The following is a 25,925-nucleotide window of genomic DNA, read 5'->3' on the forward strand; positions in this document are numbered from 1 at the left end:
ATTACTTTAAAATATTTATGAGCAAGGGAAATTCCTCTGTGGGGTACTGAAACAAAAATTCAGACTTTTCTTTTGGAAGACTATGAAACAATGTGTGTGTGTGTGTGTGTGTGTGTGTGTGTGTGTGTGTCTGTGTGTATTCAGGCAGTGGAGTGGAGTGGGAAGGATCACGTGGTGAAACATGAAATGTCATGTTTAAAAATTAGTATTAAATTTTTTTAAAGTAATCTAGCCAGGACTTTAATATTTATCCTTATAATATGCAGTTGTACAACTAAGGTAACTATACTTTGAAAATAGTTATTTATATTAATTATTCCTAGTTGGTCCCCAAATAGGACTTTTTTTTTTTTTTTTTTTGTAAAGTGTGAATCGTGGTCCAGAGGTGACTTCTTAAGAGTAAGGGAAGGTAACAGAGAAGTTATGTCATCAAAATATTCAGGGTATATGTCTCTCCTCAGCTGGGTTACTGCTAAAAAAGTATAAAGGAGCTCTAATGATTGCACACTTATTTTTATCTTTTTTTAGTTTGGGAAACATTTGATTTAAAATATGCTGTAATTTCAGAACCTGTAGTCAATATAAAGAGGAAAAATAAACAAGACTCCTATAAATACACACCCCAAATCATTAGAATTATCTTTGCCCCGTTATGTTTCATTTCATTTAAAAAACTCATTTTGACAACACACCAATGAAAATATAGTAAGCCATTTGTGTGAAGAAGCAAATAAAGTATATTTTACATTCATATTATCATTATGCAAAGTTGATTTACATCCAATTTAGAAATAGTTCTGTTGTAATATTTGATCATAATTTCGGATTCAGAATTTTTGCACTAAGCCCAGTAGTTTTTTTTAAATGTCTGAAAAAATACTCATCTCAAAATGAAACGAGGCATCTGAGATGGTTTCCCTTTGTTTCTAATATGTTTCCAAAATATTAGAAAATATTCAAATGCCTTATTCATGCCAGGATAAAATATTATTTCATGAAAGGAAGGCTGTAGCTGTGTAAAGTCATGATTGATTTAACATCAGGTAATCTGTGAAGTTATGAAACTAATAGAAGCAACATAGGTAAAGCGGTCAAACCTTTTTCACCCTAGAGTTGAGTGTAACACAATGCACCAGATTTAGTTTTTAAAGTAGGAATCATTTTAATTTGTAATTCAAAAACTGTATATGGCAATGCCTATTTCATAACTTTCGGATTTCTAATCAGAGAGGAACTCGAATAGCTAAATATCTGTTGAATATTTTTAAAGATAGGAGGCCTAAACTATTAAGGAATCAAAGTTTTTAGTGAGTAACAAAAATAGCAGGAAAGGAATACTTCCATTTAAAACAAATTACCCTTCTGGACTCAATAGACAAATCCACTTCCTGAAGAAAAGAAAAAAAAAATAACATTTTCATTGGCTTTTTCAAACATATGCCTTTAAAAAGGAAACCTGAGTTTCCAGAAATTGGCCCTGGCTTTACGAAAGCACTCTGGCGGCAGGGAAACTTTTCCAAGTGTAGTTTATTAACATGGAAAAGAGAAATTAATTAATTATGTTTGTTGATTTGGGGTTACCTTTAAATATTTATTTATTTAACCAGTCCACTGCTAGGTTTAAAGTCGGATTAGGTGAGGTGAGAGGTCAGGGAGAAATTCCACAGCTGCATTCATGGAGAATGGTCCCCCCTCCTTGCCTCAGGAGCCCAGGAAAGTGAGCTGTTGGTATGCTGTTCACTCCCTTGGTCAGATCGAAGCCCGGCTCAATAGCATGAAACTAGCCCCCATTTGAGAGATTTGTCTTACAAAACCCTGAAAACTGCTCTGAACATGCATACATCGATTTTGTGGCTGGAATCTCCCGAGCTTTGATGAAAAGGAAGCCTCCACACGCAGGTGAAAGGGGGTTACCTCTTCGATATTAAAAAGAGGAGATTAAGGATTTCTGGTCGACTAAGGCTGAACTAATCAGTGGCGTGCAAGGGTATAAAAGCAGGCCTGGTGCCTGACACCCCTGATTTTCTGTGCTTGAGCAAGGAGTTCAAAATCCCGCCTGTAACCTGCTAGGTGGTGTAATTTACCATTATTCCATTTTGCACAGTTAATCAAATGGCACATGGCAGGTGACCAAATTTGTTTCCCATATTTTACAGAAGGTAGTTACTGACTTTATTAAGGGACATTCACTTCGGTTATAATATTGAAAATGAAGATGTTTTAAAGGATAAAGGAAAAAATGTTTAAAGGAACTCAGATCATGAAAGACTACCTATTTTAATAGTCACTGAAGATATATAGCCATTCTGTGTTTTTGATACAAACTCTATTACATTTACTTCCATGAAGATAGAAATAAGTGATTTCCTAAATTTCTGGCTTTTCTTTCCCTACTGAACGAGAATTATCATTTGAGTTGAGCAGAGGATACTAGGCATTTGTCCTTGGTACGAACCTTGCTTACACTTTTTTTTCTCTAGTCAAAGATTACGTGCAACTTTACTCTTTAAAAAAAAAAAAATCCGAGGATTACAGTGTCCTTAGATAGTTTGCACACATCACTTCTCAGCAGGGAATTCCAGAATGAAATGAATGCACCTCTACTACAAGAGAACAATTTTACACCCTGTAGCACTAATTCCTGTAATTATTTGTGTCCGTCTTAGCCATGGTTTGAGTAAAGTGATATGAAACCTTTCTGAAATGATGGTGTAAGTAAGCCTTTAGCAGGGGGAAGAAAAGGTTTAAATAAACTAAGCATGCTGCGAGGCTGCATATACTGTAAGATATCTGAAAATGTAACAAATGTATCTAGAATCCAGTCTTATCAACCATGTCTTTGATCTATTGTAAAAAAATACAATAATGATCCTGAAACAAGCAGTACAGAGGCAGATCAAGCTGGATAAGAGAATTTCAGAAATTAGATAACACTCATTTTCCATCATTTATAGGAACCACTTGGTTTGCCTTTTAGGCATATGTTGTCTGCACTGTCTAATGACTCACCCAGCATGGCTCATCATCTTCAAGCAGATCTACTTTTCTATTACTGTTAAATTACAACATCCCACTCAAATAACATGTAGTGTGATCATCTGTAAGACAAGATTCCTAGCTCCAAACTATTTAATGTCTTATGTCATTAAGATGATAACAAGTGAATGTAGGGGAAAAATGAGATGGCCCTATGGAATTCCTGGGGTCTGACCAGTGAACTATATAGGTGCAGACTCAGTGTTATTCTCACGGAAGTAGTCCAATGCCTGCTGTGAGAATGGTATATTCCATGAGTCTTGGTTATAGAGAAAATAGGATTAGTGACAAAGAAAAAAAAAAATCTTAGGGAACAATTTTTTAGGAGACGTATAGCTGGCTGAGGTGATGATAATTTATTTTATAGGACAGAGCAGACATTTTAGTTAGGTCCACCAAACAGATATTTGAGTTAGTTCTAGACTTCCTTTATCATAATATAATTGGCAGTTTGTAGCTTTCATGGGCTGGAAAGAGCTCAACTTTTAATAATTTTTGTTACATGGATTTATGGCTTGAATCTTAAAATATTTGTTTCTAGGTTCATCTCCCAGTACCCCCCCCCCCAAGTTCTTAAAGAGAGTTTCTATACTGGGGTTAAAGACAAACCTTTTTTTTTTTTTCCCCCTTGTAAGCCGATCCATACAGATGCCTTTTTACCTCTTTGATGTGATAAGGAAGTGTTAAATCAAAGTGAATCCCCTATTCGGGGCACCTTGGGACTGAATAGTGCTTAAGCCAATTGTTACTACTCCTGGGTGTTTAGACAGAGAAGCACACATCTCTCTCTGCAGATCAGAGAGGACCTTGACAGGCCCCCTCTGCCACCTGCTATCACTTAATTAGTATCATCATCTGATTTCTAGTTGGAATAATGACATCATGCACGTTTTAGTTAAGTGTAATCGCCATAATGTATGACAAATTATGTTACATCAGTATTATGCGGTTAAACTATTGAGAAGGTTTTTTGTTTTGTTTTGTTTTGTTTTGTATTTGAGCATTTGGATCCCTATTTCATTTTCACCCATTCCAAATATTTCTCACAAGTTCAGAGCAAATCTAAAAATATAATTGGTGGAGCATAACTGTTATAGACTTGGTACACAGAAAGAGCTACAGGCTAATCTTTGAAATGACTGAAAATATATTTTGTAAACATTGTGGATATTATCACAGAAGGAAGATGAACTGCACGTGTAAAGGTAATTAAAAAATCTGTTCTGTACAAGTGGAGTTAGATTGGCTGTTCTGTCTCTCTTACCAGGAAATATGTCAGTAAATGAGTTGGGGGGTTCTGTTTGAGATAGCTTCTTTCTGGTACAGATAGCTCTGCACAGTGAAGAATGTGAGAAAGAGATCAATGGGCTGTAGGAAACGTGTCGTCGAAACCAAAAAGAACACCTATCGTTTTGAATTCCTGAAAAAGAGTAACACTGCCACACATAATATTACAATCAAGGTTGTTGGAGATTCAGCTCTGTTAAGATGACATTCCCTGTGGAGATCATTCGGTTTTGTTTTTCTGATAGAATATTAGAAATTGTAGTAAAGGATTTACCATCAGTGCCCTCCTCTGTATCCAGAATTCCCCTTCAGAGGCAATAAAAATACAAAAATAGATGAATAATTCTGGTTTTAAAATCCATGGATAAATGTTTTGATCTATGCATTTTAAATTTATTTGTCCATTTTATATGCTACTGTTTGATTTTTATATCAGTTTTATTTTCATGAAAACCCTGATAAAAATAAATTATCAAATGTAATAAATGGCAAATTATGCAAAAAATACAGCACAGCCTAGTGTGATTTTCCTTGCAATACTGTTGAATAAATATGGCCTTAAACACACATATACAGTATTTCCAATGGGAAATGCAATTATTGTCTTTAAAAAAATTCTATAAATTGTGTTCTTAGCTGCCATTGGTTATAATATAACCAGGATATGCAAGTTAGTGATCTTGTGAGTCAATAGAAGCCAACAGAGCTTTTACTAGTCAATTGTTCAAAGATTTCGTTTCCACAATTGCACAACACAAAATGTGCCATATCGAAACCCCTGGCTCGGAAAAATAGCCCCTTAAAAGGCTTCCGTTTCTAATCATCACCCCCATCATCTACACAGTCTTCCTTCCATAATACTAAAATAAAACAATTTTAAAAGTGTAAGGTTGACTTACCTTTTTCCTATATCTTTTTAAATTTCTATCCTTTCTTTGTGTTGTTTTGCGCATTCCTACATCTTGCAGTGTTGTACACTGCAAAGACCTAGTAAGCGAGTTAAAGGCTGATGACGCTAACGAATCCCAGCGCAAATGACTGAATCGATAGGAAACCAGCCACTGCTGTTTAAGTGTATCGATAAATGTACCTTTATTTTCTCTTGAATGGATAAGTGTCGCAGTTAAGAGTCCTATGGATCTCTTAATTGAAAGTTAATTTTAAATCAATAAAGTGAGTCATTTAAATATTGATTGGCCCTTTCTACACGAATTGTTAGCTGATTTTTTTTTTTTTTTGCAACAACTTTGTTTAAATGCAATCAATAGCCCACAATCAGTATGTTCTATAAAAAATTGACAGATGTTCCCAAAATGCCTGCTAGGCATATTCTTATCTGTTTACATATGCAGCAAAGCTATTTCAGTCCTTCTCACACCTACCTGGATGGTTACAACTCCAGGAACCTCTCTCTCTCTCTCTCTCTCTCTCTCACACACACACACACACACACACATGCGCGCGCGCACACACACACACACACACACACACACACACATGCCGCACAGCACACATCCCTCCCTTGTTTTCCTAAATATTACAGTTGTTTGTTCTGTTACATTTAGTCTCTTATCTACTGCCCCTTAATCTTTCATTTATACCTCCAAAGGCTTGAAATGAAAAAAATCATCTGATATCATAGTTATCAGGACCAGATCACTCAAACGTCTCAGTGACTGATTACAATTTGAAAAGAAAGCAGTATTGTACACCCATAGAAATGTAAAGACATTTGGAGATAGTCTTTCGGACTCATGTCATAATACATTAGTAATATTGCTTGAAAAAAAATCATCTTCTAATGAAATAAAATATTCTTGCCTGTGTGAACATGTTTATTAAGCACAAGGCTAGCAAGTACTTTTAATTTACGTAGCTTCCCTTACACATCATCTCTTTAGCATAACAGCAAATAGCCATGCTCTTTTTCCTTTCAAATTAACAAAGAGAGCAGCCAAGTTAAAAGAATACAAACTGTATTACATGAAATTCATCTTGATTAACCTAATAAAGTAAACTAAGGTACTTGTAGCTTTCAGCATATCAGCAAATATGAATGTCTTGTTCATAGCTTCCTATGAACCATTCAACGATTGCCTGAGAAATAGCCTGCTACATTGTAGAGCCGTCATCAGCACCCCTTTCCATAAAGAGGTTCATTTTGAACAGGACTCCTAACAACAGTCTAATACATTTATGAGGCCACTAATTGAAGGTGCAAGGCTTTGATTTTTTTTCCTTCTGAAACCTACATGTGTGAAAATAGCACTTATTAACAATTGTTCTTTTGAATTAGAAAGGAATGAAATTAATAATTTAAAAATTAAAAAATATAAAATTAAGAATAGAGTTTTTACTGTAGCTTACAGTTTTTGTGTGTGTGGGTTTAGTGATGTCAGCTAATACGAAATAACCCTAAGTTAACTTATGGTGTTACACTGACTGATATTTGACCAAAATGTAAAAATATACCATAATTGTATTTTGGTTCTAAAAGCTTAATCAAAATGAAAGTCCTGCCCTGAGACTTCTAATATCAATAAAAATGATAGAAATGAAAATAATAATTTTTCATCCTCCACCCTTTAGGAAGATTAAAAATTCCCAACCTAAAGTGTAAATGTTCAAAGGGTAGCTGATCTGAAAGCTTCAGCTGTGATACTAATTTTAACTTTTAGTTGTTAGTGTAAACTCTTTCAATTGTTCTGCAAACCCGCTTTCCTTTAATCTTACATTATTGTCCTCTTAATACATCTCAGAAGTCATCCCATTCCATTTTCAGTGTCAGGGAAGCTATATCAAAAGGGTCGATTGCACAAAAATGGTGGGGTATCATTAGTTCATATGCATACGAGTTCAGCCTGTGAAGATGCTACGTCTGGGATCAGCCTTAAGATGTGACTGATAGCTCTTATTCGTCTGATAGAGCTGGCCAGGGAAATAGAGCTACAGCTGGTTACTTCATTAGGTCCCCTCATTGATTGAACCCTGCTGAAGTGATGCAGCAGGCTCCTCAGATAACTGCTGGTAATAGAACAAAATGAATTCTTATCACAGAGATTGGAAAGGCCATTAACCCTGGCCTCCAATGCTTTTCAGAGGTCACAGACAGGAAGCCAAGCGGTGACTGGGAAAACTGTTTTCTGTCTAACTACAGGTCACGTTAGAAGGGTGTGTGTGACTTTTTTACCCTTCGGCTTCTGTATGGACGAAACCGCTATACTGGCAGATGTTAATAATCAGCTGTAAATAAATATTGGAACCAGAGAAGAAAAACGAGAAAGCACAGGAATTTATTTCAATAAATATTTAATAAAAGAACAATTGTTCCTGTGATATTTACTGCCAGTTCTGCTGTAGTTTTAAAACTAATACTTTTTCATATAAATTGGAAAGAGAAATACATAGAGGCACGTTAAAAAGGAAATTTAATATGGTTTTATATAAAAATATTTCCTTCCTTCCTTTCCATCCTTCAGAGATGGAGATTATAATTGCTTCTTGCTGCCTGGCTTCCTCTCTTAGCTAGGAAGCCACCACCAGGCCATCTCTGAGTGAGCACGACACTGTTTGCCTTTCACCTGGTTGAAAGGAGTATATATCTAAGGAACAGTCCTATAATTTACATTTAATGCAACCTTTCAATTGACCAAGAGCCCACAACCTCAGCCCCCATCTCACAGCTGAGGACTTTCCCACATTTGTCAAGTCTCTGCCACTCCAGGATCAACCAGAAGGACTCATCCATTTAATGCCCGAGCAGCACATGACAGTTTTTCTGCCTCTGTGACAAGAGGCATCCTAGAGCAGCCTCTGTGTTTTTACATGTTTCGCCTGAAATGCAAAACTTTTACAGATTAGGAAATTTTAGTGAAGGATGCAACCCATAGAAAGAAATGGGACAATTTTTTTTGTTGTTACTAATATGCATTATTTGCCTGTGTATGAATACACAAAGATGGACTAAAGACTATTTTTAACAATATGTTGGTGGCTTCTAGACTTACGACTGTGATTTAATTTCAGTGTCTGTGGTTGCCTGGTATTTTCTGTTGGAGCCAACCTTTCACTAGGAGTTGGTTTATTTAAATGTAATTGGGTCCTGTGGATGGAAAAAAAACTACCGATTTTATGTCTTTGGAGACCCACCCAGACATTTGGTTTGGCCCTCCATACATAAATAATAACAAGAAGGTGTATGCTGTCATTGCCTTGCTGGAAACACCAGAAGTGGTTTGGCAGGACAGAACCAAAACAGATTACCCCGGGTAAACATAGAATCAGATGATTTTCTGCACTAGGTTGTATATATGTATACATAGATATGCATAGTTTTATATTGTATTTTGGAATCTTTGTAGACTATAAGAACAGAGGGGAAAAAACAGTGGATGTTAAGAACGCACTTACTTTAAAGTAATGGAAAAGCTTAATTTTATGAGTTATTTTTTTTTTAGCCTGAGCTTATGTTTGAGTCAAATATCATCAGAATCATGTTGAAAGTTGCATTAAGTAAACAATATTGAAGGCAGCAACTTCTAAAGTAAAAATTAAGTTCTGTTGCACGTTTGCCTGTTGGTTTTTGGTGTAACACTTTTCAATTTAGTATTTGTTGTATGAGTTAATAAATATGCTTTAAAATCTAATTAAGTAAATGCTTTCACTTATCTCATTTATCAAGAATGTTAGATTCTGTTGCAGATGTTTCAGGGAATGACACAGAGGCCTGGAATTTCAGCTTGTGATACCTGGGGTGAAACTCATGAAAGTTCTAGTCTTGTAATTAGTTACTTGTGCACTATGAACCTTAGTGGGAACTCTGAGTTCAGTTCATATTGTCTAATAAAGAACAGGCATTCTTTTTCTTTGTTGAGTTTCATTCTAAGAATGGTTGATAAACTTATGTTTTTAATTCTTCATAGTAAGTAGTGTTGGGTGATGTTAAGTCAAATTTAAAAAACAAAATATACTTTGGAGGAAAATAGTAGTGGTATTTTTACTATCATCCATATGAGGTAAAATAGTCAGAAATATTTATTTCACGTGTACCTTCAAAACTCTATAATATTTTAAGCATTATCTTCCTTTTTTAACTGGAATGAGTTGAAGAAAGGAAAGCATTGTATGTTGAGGTTCCATATGGATTGTAAGGAAATGAATGAATTAGTGACACACAGTATTTGAACTAATGTGTTTTTCTCTCCAACGTGCTGTATAATTTACAATTGTAGGCAAAACGTTGTTGTGTTGTTGCTGTTTTTTAAAATTATTTGATGGCATTCAATCTAATTTTCCCAAGAACCAGCTAAGCTTTACTGACATATTTGCAAATAGCAATTATTATTATGAACGCTGAAGGCAAAGACGGTGCTTGTGGGGCAAAGATTATGTACTGTAATGATGTTTGAAAGTTTCAGTTTTTAAACTGCCCCGTGGCCTTTCTCAGCATCTTTTAACACCCTCAGGATCATGTACAGATAAAAGTAAACATTTTTAAAATAAGTTTACTGTCAAGTTTTTTTTGGCATGGTTTTGTGTTTTATAAGAAAAGTCTTGACTTCCAGATTCATTGAGGGGGAGGAAAAAAACACTGCTTTGCTTCTTCACTACCTGGAGATGATTTGAAATGAATATTATAAGGTTTCAATCTACTCTATTTCTTGATTTTACCAAACTTTTCGAAAGCATTTTGTTCCCTCAGTAAAGTCTCATGGCAGATCTTTTTGTTTTGATTGAGAATATTTACAAGTTTTTTAGAGAAAAAAAAAAAAAGAACATCACCAAAGTTGGTAAGCCAAAAATATCAACATCTTTCAGAGTTTTCATACTTAGGTATTTCAGTGACGAAATTTGCGGTTGAATTGGAGAATTAAAAAGGATGTCTGGAAATCAACTTCATTTGAAAACCTAGTTTAATTGTTTAATCTTTCCTTCTTCATAAAGTTTGGTTTTCAAATCAAAAATTTCCCCACTTTTTGTAGAATACATATTAAATTTTATGAAGCTGCTTTGCATATCATTTTAATGCCTTCTTGAAAATGTTATTTTTCCAGAGCTCAAATTTTCAAAATTATGCCTAATATTAGCCATAATACAGAAACATTGGACATTCTCCTGGTTAACCTACATGCTCTAGGTGACCTTTGTTAGTTATTGTTATTCATGCTATACTTAATCAACTGTATTCTACATAAGGATTTAGTTAAGTGTTTGGAGAGATCCGTTACACTTCTAGGCTACTGGAGTAAGGTTTCTTGCCAATATGTAAGCATATGACTCTAAAACATTTGATTATTTTAGTTTAAAAATTCAGCTAATTTCTTTTAGACTTTATATAGTAGAAAAATGGAATCAATTTTTCTTTTGAAGAGTTCTGTTTTGTTTTTACCTCAGTGATCGGCTAATTTGTCTTTATGTAAACATGTCTGTGTGGTTTGGCATTATCCTTTTTGTTTTGATCCTACTCACACAGAGTAAGTGACCACATCATTGGGAAATAGGTGGCATAAGTCAGTGCCCACCGAATGCTCAGTGTGCTGTACAGACCACATTCAGTTCATTTGGGGTTCAGTCTCTATTTGAATTAGTATTCTTTTCAAAGATTTTAATTGGGAACATACAATTGTTTATTTATTTATTTGGTTGCACCGGGTCTTACTTGTGGCAGGCGGGCTCCTTAGTTGCGGCTCACCAGCTCCTTAATTGTGGCATATGAACTCTTAGTTGCGGCACGCATGTGGGATCTAGTTCCCTGACCAGGAATCAAACCTGGGCCCCCTGCATTGGGAGCGCAGAGTCCCAACCGCTGAACCACCAGGGAAGTCCCCATACAATTGTTCTTTACTCATATTATTCTTCTATAACATTGTCTTTTAAAAATATATATATATGGGTCTTCCCTGGTGGCACAGTGGTTGAGAGTCCGCCTGCCAATGCAGGAGACACGGGTTCGTGCCCCGGTCTAGGAAGATCCCACATGCCACGGAGTGGCTAGGCCCGTGAGCCATGGCCGCTGAGCCTATGCATCCGGAGCCTGTGCTCCGCAACGGGAGAGGCCACAACAGTGAGAGGCCCACATACTGCAAAAAAAAACCAAAACAAAAAACAAAAATTATATATATGTTCTTTTTCAGATTCTTTTCCATTATAGGTTATTACAAGATATTGAGTATAGTTCCTTGTGCTATAAAGTAGGACCTTGTTGTTTATCTATTTTATGTATAGTAGTTTGTATCTGCTAATCCCAAACATCTAATTTATCCCTCCACCCACTTTTACCTTTTGGTAACCATAAGTTTGCTTCCTATGTCTGTGAGTCTATTTCTGTAAATAGACTATATAGTCTATTTTTGTAATAGACTATATAGTCTATTTTTGTAAATAAGTTCACTTGTATCATTTTTTTAGATTCCACATATAAGTGATATCATATGATATTTGTCTTTCTCTGTCTGACTTACTTCACTTAATATGATAATCTCTGATAAACATTGTCTTTAATAATTACTAAAAACAAAAAAAGAAACTAAGAAGTTATGACTGTCTCAATTAGATGACCAAACCCTTGGTTTCTTGGCAAACAAAAAAGTTTTACATTAATGCAACAAAAGGGAATGGAGATTACATTTTTAAGAGTTAGGTAACACCACAAAAGAGCTTATCCTGGTTATTTGTGCACAGCTTATTAACCTGGGCTCCATGGGCCTAGGAATTCCATGCTCCCTTGTAATTGCCTGTGGAATTATCCATATGTGCATTTTTGTAGGAAGGCGGTCCATAGCTTCCACTAGATTATTAATATTCCTCAACCAGAAATGCTGAACTCTAAGAACACTGAAAGAAAACTAGTGACACATAGTTTGAGTTATACTTAAAAATTATATTTCTAAAGATGGAGCCACTCTCTGGTACTGCTCTGTTTATTGCTCTCTCTGAAAGCCCACTCCACTAATCTGGCCACGTACACACTAGGTAGGATGGGTGCCTCTCAGGCATCCTGGCTGCATAGACGGACTTCCTTTTCCCCAGTGCAATCTGCTAACTTAAGAACTTCCAGGGACATCGTATTTTTGAAGAAACCAGAGTTAGGAAACCAGAGTTTTCCTAAATCAACTTATTAGAAGTAGTATACAGAGTCACCTTTGTTCTTCGGTTCCTTGAGGTTTTGAGCACTCAGTCAAAACAAATCCACTTCAGTGATTTTGAAAAATGGGCAACTGAGAAAGAGGGTAGAGAGGGGCTAGGAAATGATGAATCTGGTTCCTCTTAGAAGAAAGGAAAGCAGAAAAGCATAGAGTTAAACATAAAGCAGAGTAGTTTGAAATAAGAGTGAACAAGAAGGTTATAAGATGTATGTCTTAGCAACAGAGTGAGGGAAGATTCTTTGGAGTATGGTTAGTGTATAGAGTAAGAGCGCTTGAGATGGTGAATGTGAACATACTTGGAAAAGAATTAAGGGTTATGTGAATATAAAGGACCAAAGGGCTAGTCATGTGAAAGGGAACGTGAAAAGAGAGGGCTGTAAATATCAACACACAAATAACATATTTAGGTAAAGGTGAATTATTGTCCAATCTTATGAGATCTTCTCCTCAGCCTTGTAGCAAGTACTTGTGAGTTGACAAAAGTAAGTGCAGATGTTCAAATCATAGGAAAGCCAAAGGGGTCCTTAAAACTCAGGTAGGTCCCACCCACCATCTTCCAGCTGAGGAACAGTCACTCGGCAGTTTCAGGACCTAGGGTTACAAGGCTAATCCGTAGCACAACCCAAGCTTCTGATTCCCAATTGAACGTCACTGTACTTATCTTTATCATATTCTGCTGTTTACGTAGGTTGACGGAGGGATTTTATCTATTTATTTTCAATTAATTTTTATTGGAGTATAGTTGATTTACAATGTTGTGTTAGTTTCTGCTGTACAGCAAAGTGAATTTTGCTGTACAGAGTATTGAGATTATTGAATATTGAGTAGAGTTGCCTGTGCTATACAGTAGGTTCTTATTAGTTATCTATTTTATATATAGTAGTGTGCATATGTCCATCCCAGTCTCCAAATTTATCCATCCCGCCCTCTTTCCCTCTTGGGATGTAGGTTGAAGGGAAGATTTTAAAAGCTGGTCATTTTCCTTGTCTTATTGTTTGTCTATAAAATGTTTCTCCAAAACAGAAAAAAGAAATATTTAAATGACATGTTACAGAATAAGATACGTATTGCATTAATGCTTCATTCTCCCACAGAGTTCACTGTTCTGTGTTGTTTTGTGTCAAGAATACCTGACTCCTACCGCCAGCAGGTCACTTCCCACATTGTAGTGTTTTTTCTACTTTGTCTCCTTCTCCAGATTCAAGTTCCTTGAAAGCACCAGAGGTTGTTTTCATCTTAGTATCTACTCGCCAAATATGGCCCTTGTCACCTAGTGTGCGCTCAGTGAATGTGTGTTAATTTGAATGTCTTTTTATGCTGTGAAGAAAAATTGGGTGTCTAAATCTATCACTATTTCTAGTCCTTAAAGCACTTTGTTATTGTTACACATTTCCAGTGAGATGTAAACAAACAGTTTGAGAAAGGACAAATAAGGGGTTTAGGCAAATTAGGGTAGATTAGGAAGCAACAAAAAAGGTTCAGCTAAAGTTAAATGAAACAGCAGGGGGCCAAATGATGCTTTACAGATAGAATATTGTAGGTCATTAGAGCTTCATAGGCAAATATTTTCAGTTTAAGGGCTATAAAATAATTTTTTTTTTTTTTTTTTTTTTTTTTTTGTTGTTGTGCTGTACGCGGGCGTCTCACTGTTGTGGCCTCTCTCGTTGTGGAGCACAGGCTCCGGACGCGCAGGCTCAGCGACCATGGTTCACGGGCCCAGCCGCTCCGCGGCGTGTGGGATCTTCCCGGACCGGGGCACGAACCCGCGTCCCCTGCATCGGCAGGCGGACTCTCAACCACTGCGCCACCAGGGAAGCCCTGTAAAATAAATTTAACTGCAATTTCCTCACTTAAAAAAATTCCTCTTAAAGGAACAAAAAGAGAAAAATGGAGAAAGTACTGTTGATATTTGCTCGTGGGTTTTACTTTTTTTTTTTTCCTTAAGCTTGATTCAAAGCAGTCTTTTCACACTCAGTCTTCTTTCCATTTACAGAAATGACATTGACCCTTTGAAGACATTTTCTTGTCCAAACCATCATAGTTTATAAAATTAAAAGTCAAGTTGACAGTCTGTCTCAGCCCTCAGCCAGATCTTCCTTGACCATCGTTCTCAAGGGATGTGTGGGGAGGTGATTTTATTGCCATTTTGCAATAATTGTATACTCTGATTTCATTCTCTAGAGCTTTTGTTTCAAGCAAGAATGTGCTTGAACTTCAAAGGATTAAATGCATATGACTTACATATTCACCAGGCAGTCACAAGAAGACACTAGTGAAAGAAAAACAGCGGAGGGGAACTTGTTTCTACAATGTTGTAACAGTTGTACGTGAGAAGGAAAAGAAGAAAGATTGCTCACAAAGCTGGCATATGCCTCAAAGAACTTTTCTCCCCCTTTAGCCTCTTTCTGTATGATTTTTAACTCTTTTCCCTTTGAGAGAGAATACCAAATACTTGCCCTTAAGTGTAGCAAATGCTTGATGAATTAATTGGAGTCAGAATCAGAATGAAGTGAAGAAAAAGATTCTTCTTCTTTGCTGCCATTATTGATTATAGAACCCCCTAGAGAGGAATCCACTGGACATCAGCTCTGGGCGTAGCAGCTGGCCTGGGGTTGTGAGAGACAAAAGAATGAAAGTTCCCTGCCCTCAAGGAGTTTAGAAGCTGCCTGGAAGACAAAATCAATATACTTGACACAATAAGTCATGTAAACCATCAAAGTTTAAGGAACTTCTCCAAGTTCAGGACTGTTCAAAGGAGCATTGGATCTGTGGGGTTTGTTATGGTGAGTGGAATATTAGGACATGAAGAATGTGTAGGATTGGGAATGTGAGATAGAGTCTTATTTGTTTGGCTCTGCGTCTGTTTATTTGCCTGTTTATTTATTTAGGCATGGCCCTTACAGTTGAGAAGGGAGATGATGTGATTCAGACATAGGGATGAAAGAAAATTGACAGGATTTTGTTGAGAAGCAAGAAACTAAACTGAGTGCCTAATAATGACCATTCAGGAGAAAGTGGCAAAAAATAAGTAGATAGTTGAGACTATGGAAGGCTTTGGAAGCTGAGCAAAGTTTAGATTTGATGAGGCAGAAAATAAGAAGACACTAAAGCTTTTGAGTGTGAGAATGACATCACTGCAGAGGTGTTTTAGGGAAGCATGAGGTAGCAGCCATGTGTCAGAGGGATCACGTTGGGAGGACCTAGAGGCAGAAGCTCCTTCAAGGTCAGTCACTGTGGTGGACACGTTAGGGGGCTGTTACTGAGAGAATTGTAGGTAAATGGAAAAGTATGTGAGAAACAAATCCACAGAGCAAACTTACTGACTAAATACAAGCAATCAAAGAGTCAAAGATTTCACTATAAGTTCCCAAGCTTGGCTCAGACTTAAGTGGGCAGGGGGAGTGAAAAGCAGGGGTCTGATAGTGAGGCATGACCCTGCCCCCTTTCAAACATAACTCTTTAAACAACCAGTGCGAAGCAGAAATAATGTGTTTATAAGTTGTTTTTTTTAACTAACAAAACATTGTCATTTTTCATCATGATTTTTTAGAGGCTTTTGTAGTTTAATGAAACCATGTTAGAGGCTATTTTATTTATAACATTTAGAGGCTATACTTATATTAGCCTGTTAATGTCATTTATGCTAAATAAGTATTGAAGAAATCTTTTATGGAATGTGGAACAATGTAAGTCCAGGGCAGTTTTTTATCTGAATAAAAAAGATTGATTAAACTAAAATATCTAGAAATTGTTCTATTGTACTTCCATAAGGTGACTATCAGAGTTGCATATAGAAAGTATTCAATAAATACTCATTGAACCCATGAATGAAAACAAAACCAGAACTAGGTCATGAGGTGAACTGTACATAAGGTGAAATGCAACATTCATGGGAGTTGACATTTTTATTGGAGATCCATCTGGAGAAGTTCGTTGGTTCCTATTTACAAGACTTTTAGCAAGACAGGATTGCCACTATGTGTTTGCAGAAGGAAGGAAAACAAAGTGCCCCAACACCAATCCATAAATACCCTGCAACCCTTTCAGGGACACCACAGAGGAGACGGGGTGTGGGGGGTGGGAGAGGGTTGAATTGGAACAAATGAAAATTGATTCCATTTGGCTTTGCCCTGTTACATTCTAATTTTGTGACTATAAAGAGATACTTCTCAACAATTCATAGTGTAGCTGCAAAAAAGCAGACACAGATCTGCAAATTAGAGGTCTGTTTTCTTTATTCTGGAAAGAGTTCTAGAGTATTTGGGGCGATAGAGTTCTGTTGCCTCTTGAGAACGGATTGTGAAGATCGGGGTAAAGAAATGTATAGTGTATAGAAAAGCTAGAAAGTATTAACCATAAAAAAGATGAAATTCATTCCCATATTACTTATTTTATTGGGTCAAACATATATGGCTCTCCTTTCTACATCCTTAAAAATATCAATGTTAAAAATCCTCAAAAGGGAATTCTACATTTGGCTCAAATTACTTACCACATTAAAGATGTTTTCATTTATAGTTTGTAGAAGTGAGATAAAAGAAAAAGTTACTTTTTATTTTTTTACCACGAGATTCCTCCCCCTCCTTCCCCCAACATACCTTTTATTTTTTTAAGGTGACCATATTTAGGGCTTTTTGTTTATTTTGCCCCTTCGTGTATTTGAATTCTGGTCATCATTTGTGAAGTGTCCACACGTATTAAGGTTCACTTTTCCTGTTTGCCATTATCATGTATTTTAGAATAGCGATATCTTTAAATTTTTGCAGAATTATTTTTTGGTTTGGTTTAATCATAAGATGTTTATGATAATTTGGTTTTAGTTTATACATCACCTTTTTTTTTTTTTTTTTTTTTGCGGTACACGAGCCTCTCACTGTTGTGGCCTCTCCCGTTGTGGAGCACAGGCTCTGGACGCGCAGGCTCAGCGGCCATGGCTCACGGGCCCAGCCTCTCCGCGGCATGTGGGATCTTCCCAGACCGGGGCACGAACCCGTGTCCCCTGCATCGGCAGGCAGACTCTCAACCACTGTGCCACCAGGGAAGCCCTATACATCACCTTTTCCATTAGTAATGATCATGAGTTACTTCATCTACTTAGCCATGACAACAAACTTAATGGACCAAGTCATCGTACATTTCTGAGATATTTTCATCACCTTGTACCAAAATCCTAAAATTCATCTGCTATGTGCATCACATGTAAGTTTTTTTGATCAAACTTAGAAAGATTATGAAAAATACAATGTGATAGTGTTGCCCTAAAACTTAATCTAAGCGTTTAATAGGAGAGCGTTTATGTTCTGCAAGGTTTTCATTTTTGTTGATAATAATTTTATTGCTTACATGGCCTCCATAGTATCTACAAGGAAAAAGTAGTGGTCCTGGCTCATAGCTAGATAGGATTACTGGTCAAATCTTTACTCAGCAAAAATGGTTTCTGTCACTGGGTATCACAAAAAAGGACAATAGGAATATTTTATATGCTAAAACAAAATGGCTTTTGCTATCTGGCCCTCTTTTCTAGTCCCTGTTTTACAACATTCTCATTCATTTTGACACCTCTTAACTCTCCTCTGTAACTTTGTACTCCCCCAACTCTCATCCCCAACTTTTGTCATGATCATGACAGCCTCCAGCTTCTATGAGGTTAAGTTCTAACCTAACTTCCATTGACTTCTGTGATCATTTGACTTCTATCCCCGTTCACACTTGCTTCAGAAATCCACACCCATCTGGATGCTATGAGATCCATCATCTGACACTTGTCACTGCCTCACTGTCTTCTGCATCATTAATTTTCCCTCACCACTAGCTCATCACCATCCTCGTACTGACATTCTCTACATCACTCTACATAAAAACAAAAACAAAAACAAAAACCCTCCCACGTGGGCTTCCTTGGTGGCGCAGTGGTTGAGAGTCCACCTGCCGATGCAGGGGACACGGGTTCGCTCCCCGGTCCGGGAAGATCCCGCATGCCGCGGAGCGGCTGGGCCCGTGAGCCATGGCAGCTGAGCCTGCGCGTCCAGAGCCTGTGCTCTGCAACGGGAGAGGCCACAACAGTGAGAGGGCCGCGTACCACAAAAAAAAAAAAAAAAAAAAAAAAAAAAAAAACACAAAAAAACCCTCCCATGATGCCCCAGCCACCTCCGCATGCTGTTCCATTTCTCTGATCCTTTTTACAGCAAAACGCCTCAGAGAATCGTCTGCTCTTGACTCCTCCAATTCATCCGTCTTCATTCTCTCTTATACCCACGTTCAGGGGGCATTTGCCTTCACCACTCCTCAGAAGAAGCTCTGGTCAAAGACTCTAAGCACCCATTCTTCGGCGAACATCATGGTCAATTCCTAATTCTCATCTGACCAACCAGCAACTTTTAACAAGTTCACCTCTCCCTTCTTTTTGAAATGGCTCTTTCATGAGGCTTCCATACCCCATTCTCTCCGGATCTTCTACTTCATGGACTGGTCTTGCTCAGTCTTCTTCACTGGTTTCTTCTTATTTGAGGAGGGGATAGTGTGACTATTCCACCCCCGTTCAGGCAATAAAGTGGCAGCATTCCTATAGGAATTTAAAAACAGTAATAAAACTGACTAAAGTTTAGCCTGCTTGATGATTATTTTTACCACGCACTGGCAATTCTAAACAATGTCAAGGATAAAGTGCTTTGCCCTGCTGGAGTGGACTGCTCACAGCATCCCCTCCTTTGATGTGTCCTGTGTAAGCGTGTATCCTGGGTTCAGTCATGTACCCTCATGTATCCTCTAGGTGATATTATTCAATCTCATCTCAAGGACTTAAATGAGCATCTATATGTTGACCTCTTCCTTCCTTCCTCCCTCCCTCCCTCCTTCCCTTCCCTCCTACATCTCCTTCTCCTTTTCCTTCTCTCTTTCCCTCGCCCTCTCCTCTCTGCCCCCACTGCCACACTTACCTACTTGACACCTTTACTTAGGTATATAAACAAATCATCTCAAACCAAACATTTTCCAAATTACTGATTCCAAACCTTCTCCTCACTCCCAACTTGTTCCACCTGCACTTTTCCTCATCTCAGTAAACAGGCTCTCCATTCCTCTAATTTCTTGGGCAAAAAACATTGGAATCATCTTTGATCCGTCGTCTTCTGTCACTTTCCTCATCAGACCCATCAGCAAGTTCTATCTACTCCTTCTATGAAGTATGTACCATCCCTCTACTGCCTCTTTCACCATTATCTCTCACAATATCACCAGGGCCTTATTTTACTTCTCTGTGTAATTTTATGCTGTGCCTCAAACCTCTGGAAAGTCCTTTGGTCACTGTTTTACCGATCACTCCAGGGTCTTGTGCCTACCTCTTTGTTCTCCATCATCATCTTTTGTATTCTTTCAGTAATCTTCAAGCCACTTGCTTCTTAATTTTCCTTCCTTAGGGTTCTGTCCTCAGCTGTCCTCTTCTGTATGCTATGTGTTCTTCCTCAGGAGTGCCATCTACTCACTAGTATTAGTTATGACTTCTTCCAAATGATTTTCAACTCAGACTTCTCTTCTAGAATCTAGTTTCAGAAACTTAAATGTTTACTCATCAGCTCTCCTCTAATTCATGTCCAAAATTGAGCTCATCATCTTTTCTCTTACCCCAATCTTGGATGTTTTAACATTCCTTTTCTCTCCAATAGAATCACTATTCTTCCTTTAATCCATGATTTCTTCTAGAAGGTAATAGATGGAAGTACAATGAATGTTCCAGTGTCCTTTTTTTTTTTTAAACAACCGAACTCTTCCTCCTCCATTCCATCCCCTGCATAGCATCCCAAAGATGCAAATATGATCATGGCATCTCCTGCTTAAAACACTCACTTTGCCCAGATCAAGGGACCCTTTGCAATACTTGCATCCAGACAAAGAAGAAAAAAATTGGCTGTGTCTCAGAAACCATTTTTTCTGCCACTAATACAGTCCAAAGAAACAATGTGCCAAATCTCATCAATCTGCTCATTAATGAGTGATTTATTAAATAAACATTTCATGGGTACGCATAAGTATTGTCTTGAAAATTCATAGCAGGTTCCAATAGTACATTTTTCCTTCTTGGCTTCAGCCTAGCCTTTCTAATCTTCCTTTTCTGGGACTATGCATACTTTCACTAACTTTCCTTCTCCAGATTTATTTTACTTATGTTTGTATCCATCATTGCCCAGGTCAATTCTTGTAAGTATAATTTGGGCTATAGGATTATATAAATTTGACCTTTCCTAATGTGGTGAAATGTAGAAAACTCTGAACAGTAATAACCCGAGGATTATTTACATATAATTTAGGGAACTTCTCCATCTTAGGTTATTGATAAATTTATTTCAACAATTACAGTGTTGATAAAAAGAATTGATTTAGTCATCTGAGGATTTTCTTTTATGGCCATGTATAATTCACAAAATAAATAAGCCTGCACATGGGAAGCAATCATTTCCCCCATATATATAACTGTATAGGATCGTTTATTATAAGTAGTAGTGGTGCCTTCCATGTCGGCGTATTTAAGACGTTCAATATTTAGAAAGTGTAGTACAAAGATTGTATTTCCCTGTCTTGCATGATCACCTGGAGGTGATGATAACAAGTTCTACTTCATCCTTACGGTGACTTTGTGAGGCAAGCAGAACAGACCACTTTATCCTCACTTTATAATAGGAAGACTGGCTCCAAAATGCTAATAGATCAGTTTAAATCTACATGGATTGAAGCAGAGTTTTAATTCTTATTTTTTTACCTTTCTCACTTAACTTGGCTTTGTGAAAGCTCTAACGTACTGTCTTCGGTTCATTAGGGATTGCTTCGGAGAAAAAAAATAAATGTTTTGTGCTTTGATGATGTTCTCAGTAGGTCATATGATTTAGGTGACTGCAGTGTAAGGAATAGTCTAGAAAATTACTTGACCCAATGTTTGTGTATAAATGGAGATTTTTTGATTTTTGGAGAATGCCACATTTGCAGACCTGTATTCTGAGATTTGACTTCTGGTTGAGTTTTTCTCTTAATATTATACTGATGGTGGGAGTTTGGAATTGGGGAGGGGAGGATCCCTCTCTTGCTAGGGAAAACCTAGGGCTGACTTGTCCATCACCACAACTCCTTTGAGTTCATCTCCTTCATTATACCTTTTGTAAATGGCCAAACTACTGTGAACTGAACAGTCTTTACAATGTGGTTCACATACCACTTTTATTGCAGCATATGTAAAATTTGCTTAGGGATAAAAAAAAAAAGAACTTACAAACTATGCTGCTTAGGAAACCAATGTTTAGTCTTGTTAACATTTGCTATTTCTAAAATATCTACACAAATAATAGTGATCTTTTAAAGGCTTAAAACACTTAACTGATTGACAGAGAGTCCATTACATATAACTATAATCTAAAATGTCAATATACCAAATTGATGTAGTCTCTTCTTTGAATAACTTCTGTTCAGCAGTGTGGACCAAGCCAGAGAAGAATCATCTGTGAACACATCTACTAATTACTCAGTACTAGATGCTTTATATATTTATTAACATTACTTCTTATTATCCCCTGAAATCTGGGTATTTTTGTTTCCATTTTCACATATAGGATCCTGAATTTCAGGGAAGCTAAGTAACTTGCTTCTTCAAGTAGTTAGAAAGTGGTGGAGCTGGGATTCAAGCCTGAGTGTGTTTGTTTCTTAAGTCCATGGTTGTTTTTTTTGTTTTTTTGTTTTTTTGTTTTTCCCTAGCACAAACATATACATAGGAGTAGTCAATATTCTTCAAATGAAATTGTTTTTGAACAACATAGGCTTCTAAGGGCCACTTAGCTATAGCAGAAGTGGGCTATTTTTATGTTACTGATTTCTTATCTTTTATCTTTGCTCAAAATTTCAAGCAAACAGAATGACTCTCAAATAGTTTTTTAAAAAATGACTATTATTTCAACACAGGGTTACTTTCTCTGGTTCTCCACAGCCAGAGTGAATGATGGTTTCATGGATAATGGTTCCAAAGAAGCATGCCCAAGTAACTCATTGAATATGATTGAAGTAAAATCTTGGGAATGATGAAATCATTGCAGATTATCATTGCAGAGTCCAGAAAACATTTTTTTTTTTTTTTTTGGTACGCGGGCCTCTCACTGTTGTGGCCTCTCCCGTTGCGGAGCACAGGCTCCGGACGCGCAGGCTGCGTTTGCGGACGCGTAGGCTCAGTGGCCATGGCTCACAGGCCCAGCCGCTCCGCGGCACGTGGGATCCTCCCGGACCGGGGCACGAACCCGCGTCCCCTGCATTGGCAGGCGGACTCTCAACCACTGCGCCACCAGGGAAGCCCCAGAAAACATTTTTTTAAGTTGTGATTCAACTCTAGTATTGTTGCAGTAATTTTAAAACAATGCAGTCTTTGAGGGAAGCACCTATCATTACAGAAGTCTTTGACGTGAAAGTGTGAGAGAAGTTGTAGAAATTTCTAAGAACCAAATAATGACTGAGATAAAGGAATGCAACTTCCCTTAGAGTAAACGATACCCTTGTAAGGGGTCTTTGATAGAGTTAAAGGAAATCGTGATAAAGATGCCCTGCTGACTAAACATTTATTTTCTTTTCTATTTTAAAAAATAACTTTGCAAGGCTTTTAACCTAATATGAGGCTATTCAGAAAACTTGGCAACTGTGGAGTAGAAAGTAAAGGATGAAAAACTAGCTATGAGATAGAAAACGAAGTGTTGAAATAAGTAGGCAGTGTTCCACATGTTCCTACTGGGTAGGCTAGGGATCCGTGTGTGGACAAGACATGTCCCTGTGTTAATGAGAAACCTAGCCAAGCCAGCATAGTATGCTAAGGAATGAAAATCGTTTTAGACAATATAAAGAGAGATTGTCACAAATCCTATAAGGACTCGCGTCTAGATAACTGGGCAACTGGTTGATAGATGGGAATGTGCTATTATCCCTAAATTATATGAGAAGTGCAATCTTTTCCTTTCAAAATAATCAAATAAAATAGAATCTTATATGGAGAGATGTATTAGGCATTAGTAAATTTAAGAAAAAATATTTCAGTAACAGCACTTTAAAATGTGAGACCTTAAGAAGATGTATGAGTAATTTATTGAAACTAATTGATATCAGGAACTTATTAAATTATTTTAGGTCCCATTACACTGAGGTCATAGATGATTCAAGAAGCAGAAAGAAGTGATCACACATTCCTGGCCGGGAGGCCCCAGGAGATACTACTGCCTTACTATATAAAAATAACTTCTGGGTAAAACCAGACAGGGCAGGGCAAAGGAGCTTTACTTTTTCAGAAAGTAAAAAATTACAATTCCAGCCCCATTCAGGTAATTGACACTGGAGCATCCAATGCACTTCAATCTATTACTGCCTAGAAGAACTAATTTAAGAGAAAGCACTGCAGATCAACAATGATGATGTTGCTTGGTTACTCAAAACCATTTGGTAACATGCTGAGTTGCTTAGCTTTTTTAGAAGCACACTCTTTGTATCCACATAGGAAAAGGATGGAGAAGACCACTTGAAACCATTTTTAATTGCAAACTTGCTTCAACTGGAAACAGGCTTCTCTTTTGCAACACACAAGCAAGTCCAGAGATTTTTATTAAAATGTGAACTACCACGGTAGTAATAAATGTTGAATTTGATGTGCTCTTCTAAATATTGATCTTGTTATGGTGAATCTGCTTTGAAGGGGTTTGAGCTGTTTTTTTAGGAGGTAGGAAACTCGAAGTTTTTAGGCTTCCTGGCCCAGGAGTCCTGGGGGCTGGCTGGAGGCACCCCTGTCCAGGGGAGAGTCCAGAGCTTTGGAATCAGACTCACTCAGTTGAAATCCTACGTTCTGCCACTCTGTGCCTTTGGACAAACTGAGCTTTGATATCTCATCTCTTCCGTAAAAGCAATGGCTTTTCTGTGACAGATTTACTGTGAGGATGGAGTAAGGAAATGCATGTTACGTGCTTAGCACCTAACAGGTTTCCAACAAGTATTCACTTATTATTTTGAAACTAGAGAGCTGCAAGTATCTTCTCTGTATTCCCAGTCTGTAAGATACCTTTTACAATGAGTCACAGAGCTGAGGTAGAGAGAGGAGGGACTTCAAAAAATGGGGGGAGGAGCTAGAAGGGCTGTTGAAATTTGTGGATTCTCTTTCAGAATTTGGTCTTATTCTCCAATTATAAAATAAGAATAGGCATATATATATATATATATATATATATATATATATATATTTTTTTTTTTTAATGGATGAAAGTAAAGTGGAACTCAAAATGTTATCTAGGACCTAGGACTGCAGAAAATGTTTTTCTTTCTCTTTATTACTTTAGACCAATTAGCTTAATATTTACTCTGTTTGGTGGTGTATTTTTTATTTTATGTGCTAAACATTTTACTAAAAATAGTGATGCACTTGATTATTTAATGCATTAACATATCAATGGGAGGGGTTGAGACATGGACGTTTTGTAAGCAAATACTATCTTAGTACTATACTTAGCAACTTAAACATTCAACCATTATTTTAAAAATTCCAACTTCCACTGAACTTGTGCCAAACGCTTCCCAGATTTGCTGATAAGAATATAAAAAGCACGGGGCTTCTGCAATAATCAAGTGCAGATTAGATTAGATTTATTCCCAAATGACAGCAATCTTAAACTTAGAATTCTCTGTTTGTGTATCTAGACTGCTTTAAAAAATTAAAAATTCCAGATCTTGCCCTGATCATTAGATTTGTATGGATTATATAGTTTTTTTAAAGTATTATTCCAATTTGCAGGAAAAAAAAAAAATCAAGATTTGCCAGATAAGAACTTGATGACTTTTGAACTAAGATTGAATGCCTGAAAGTTATCAGTTAACTTACAGAATAAATATTATTCAAACAAGGGAAGGAAAAAAGGAGTAGTGAGGTGGACAAGCTTATGAGTAGGTGTGGCAGGACAAAAAAAGAGAGAGAGTGGTGGGGGCTTTCATTCTCATAATTAAAAGGAGTAAGAACCCTAAAAATTTAGGTTTTTTTGTTTGTTTGCGGTACGCGGGCCTCTCACCGCTGCGGCCTCTCCCGTTGCGGAGCACAGGCTCCGGACGCGCAGGCTCAGCGGCCATGGCTCACGGGCCCAGCCACTCCGCGGCATGTGGGATCCTCCCAGACCAGGGCACGAACCCGTGTACCCTGCATCAGCAGGCGGACTCTCAACCACTGCGCCACCAGGGAAGCCCAAAATTTAGGTTTTAAGCATTGTCTCTGGAGATGTAACCATTTGGTTTGGGGTAAGGGAAAAGGTGATTAGCAGAACTCAGGTCAAATGAGAAAAAAGGGAAATGAGAAATAATTACAGAATCAGAAAGAAAGCCACTTTTAGGATTTAAAAAATATGGTTCAGTATATCATTGTGGTTAAGAGAGCTATTCCTGAATAAAGCTATATGGGTTCGAATCATAGCTCCG

General features: G+C 37.3%; 1 protein-coding gene across 1 annotated transcript in view; it reads left to right on the forward strand.

Moving 5' to 3' along the window:
• The window catches only part of ZFHX4 (zinc finger homeobox 4), a 179,603-nt gene that overhangs the window by 119,360 nt on the left and 34,318 nt on the right, over positions 1 to 25,925 (forward strand).

Source organism: Delphinus delphis, chromosome 17, assembly GCF_949987515.2.
Source record: "Delphinus delphis chromosome 17, mDelDel1.2, whole genome shotgun sequence".
Lineage (NCBI taxonomy): Eukaryota > Metazoa > Chordata > Mammalia > Artiodactyla > Delphinidae > Delphinus > Delphinus delphis.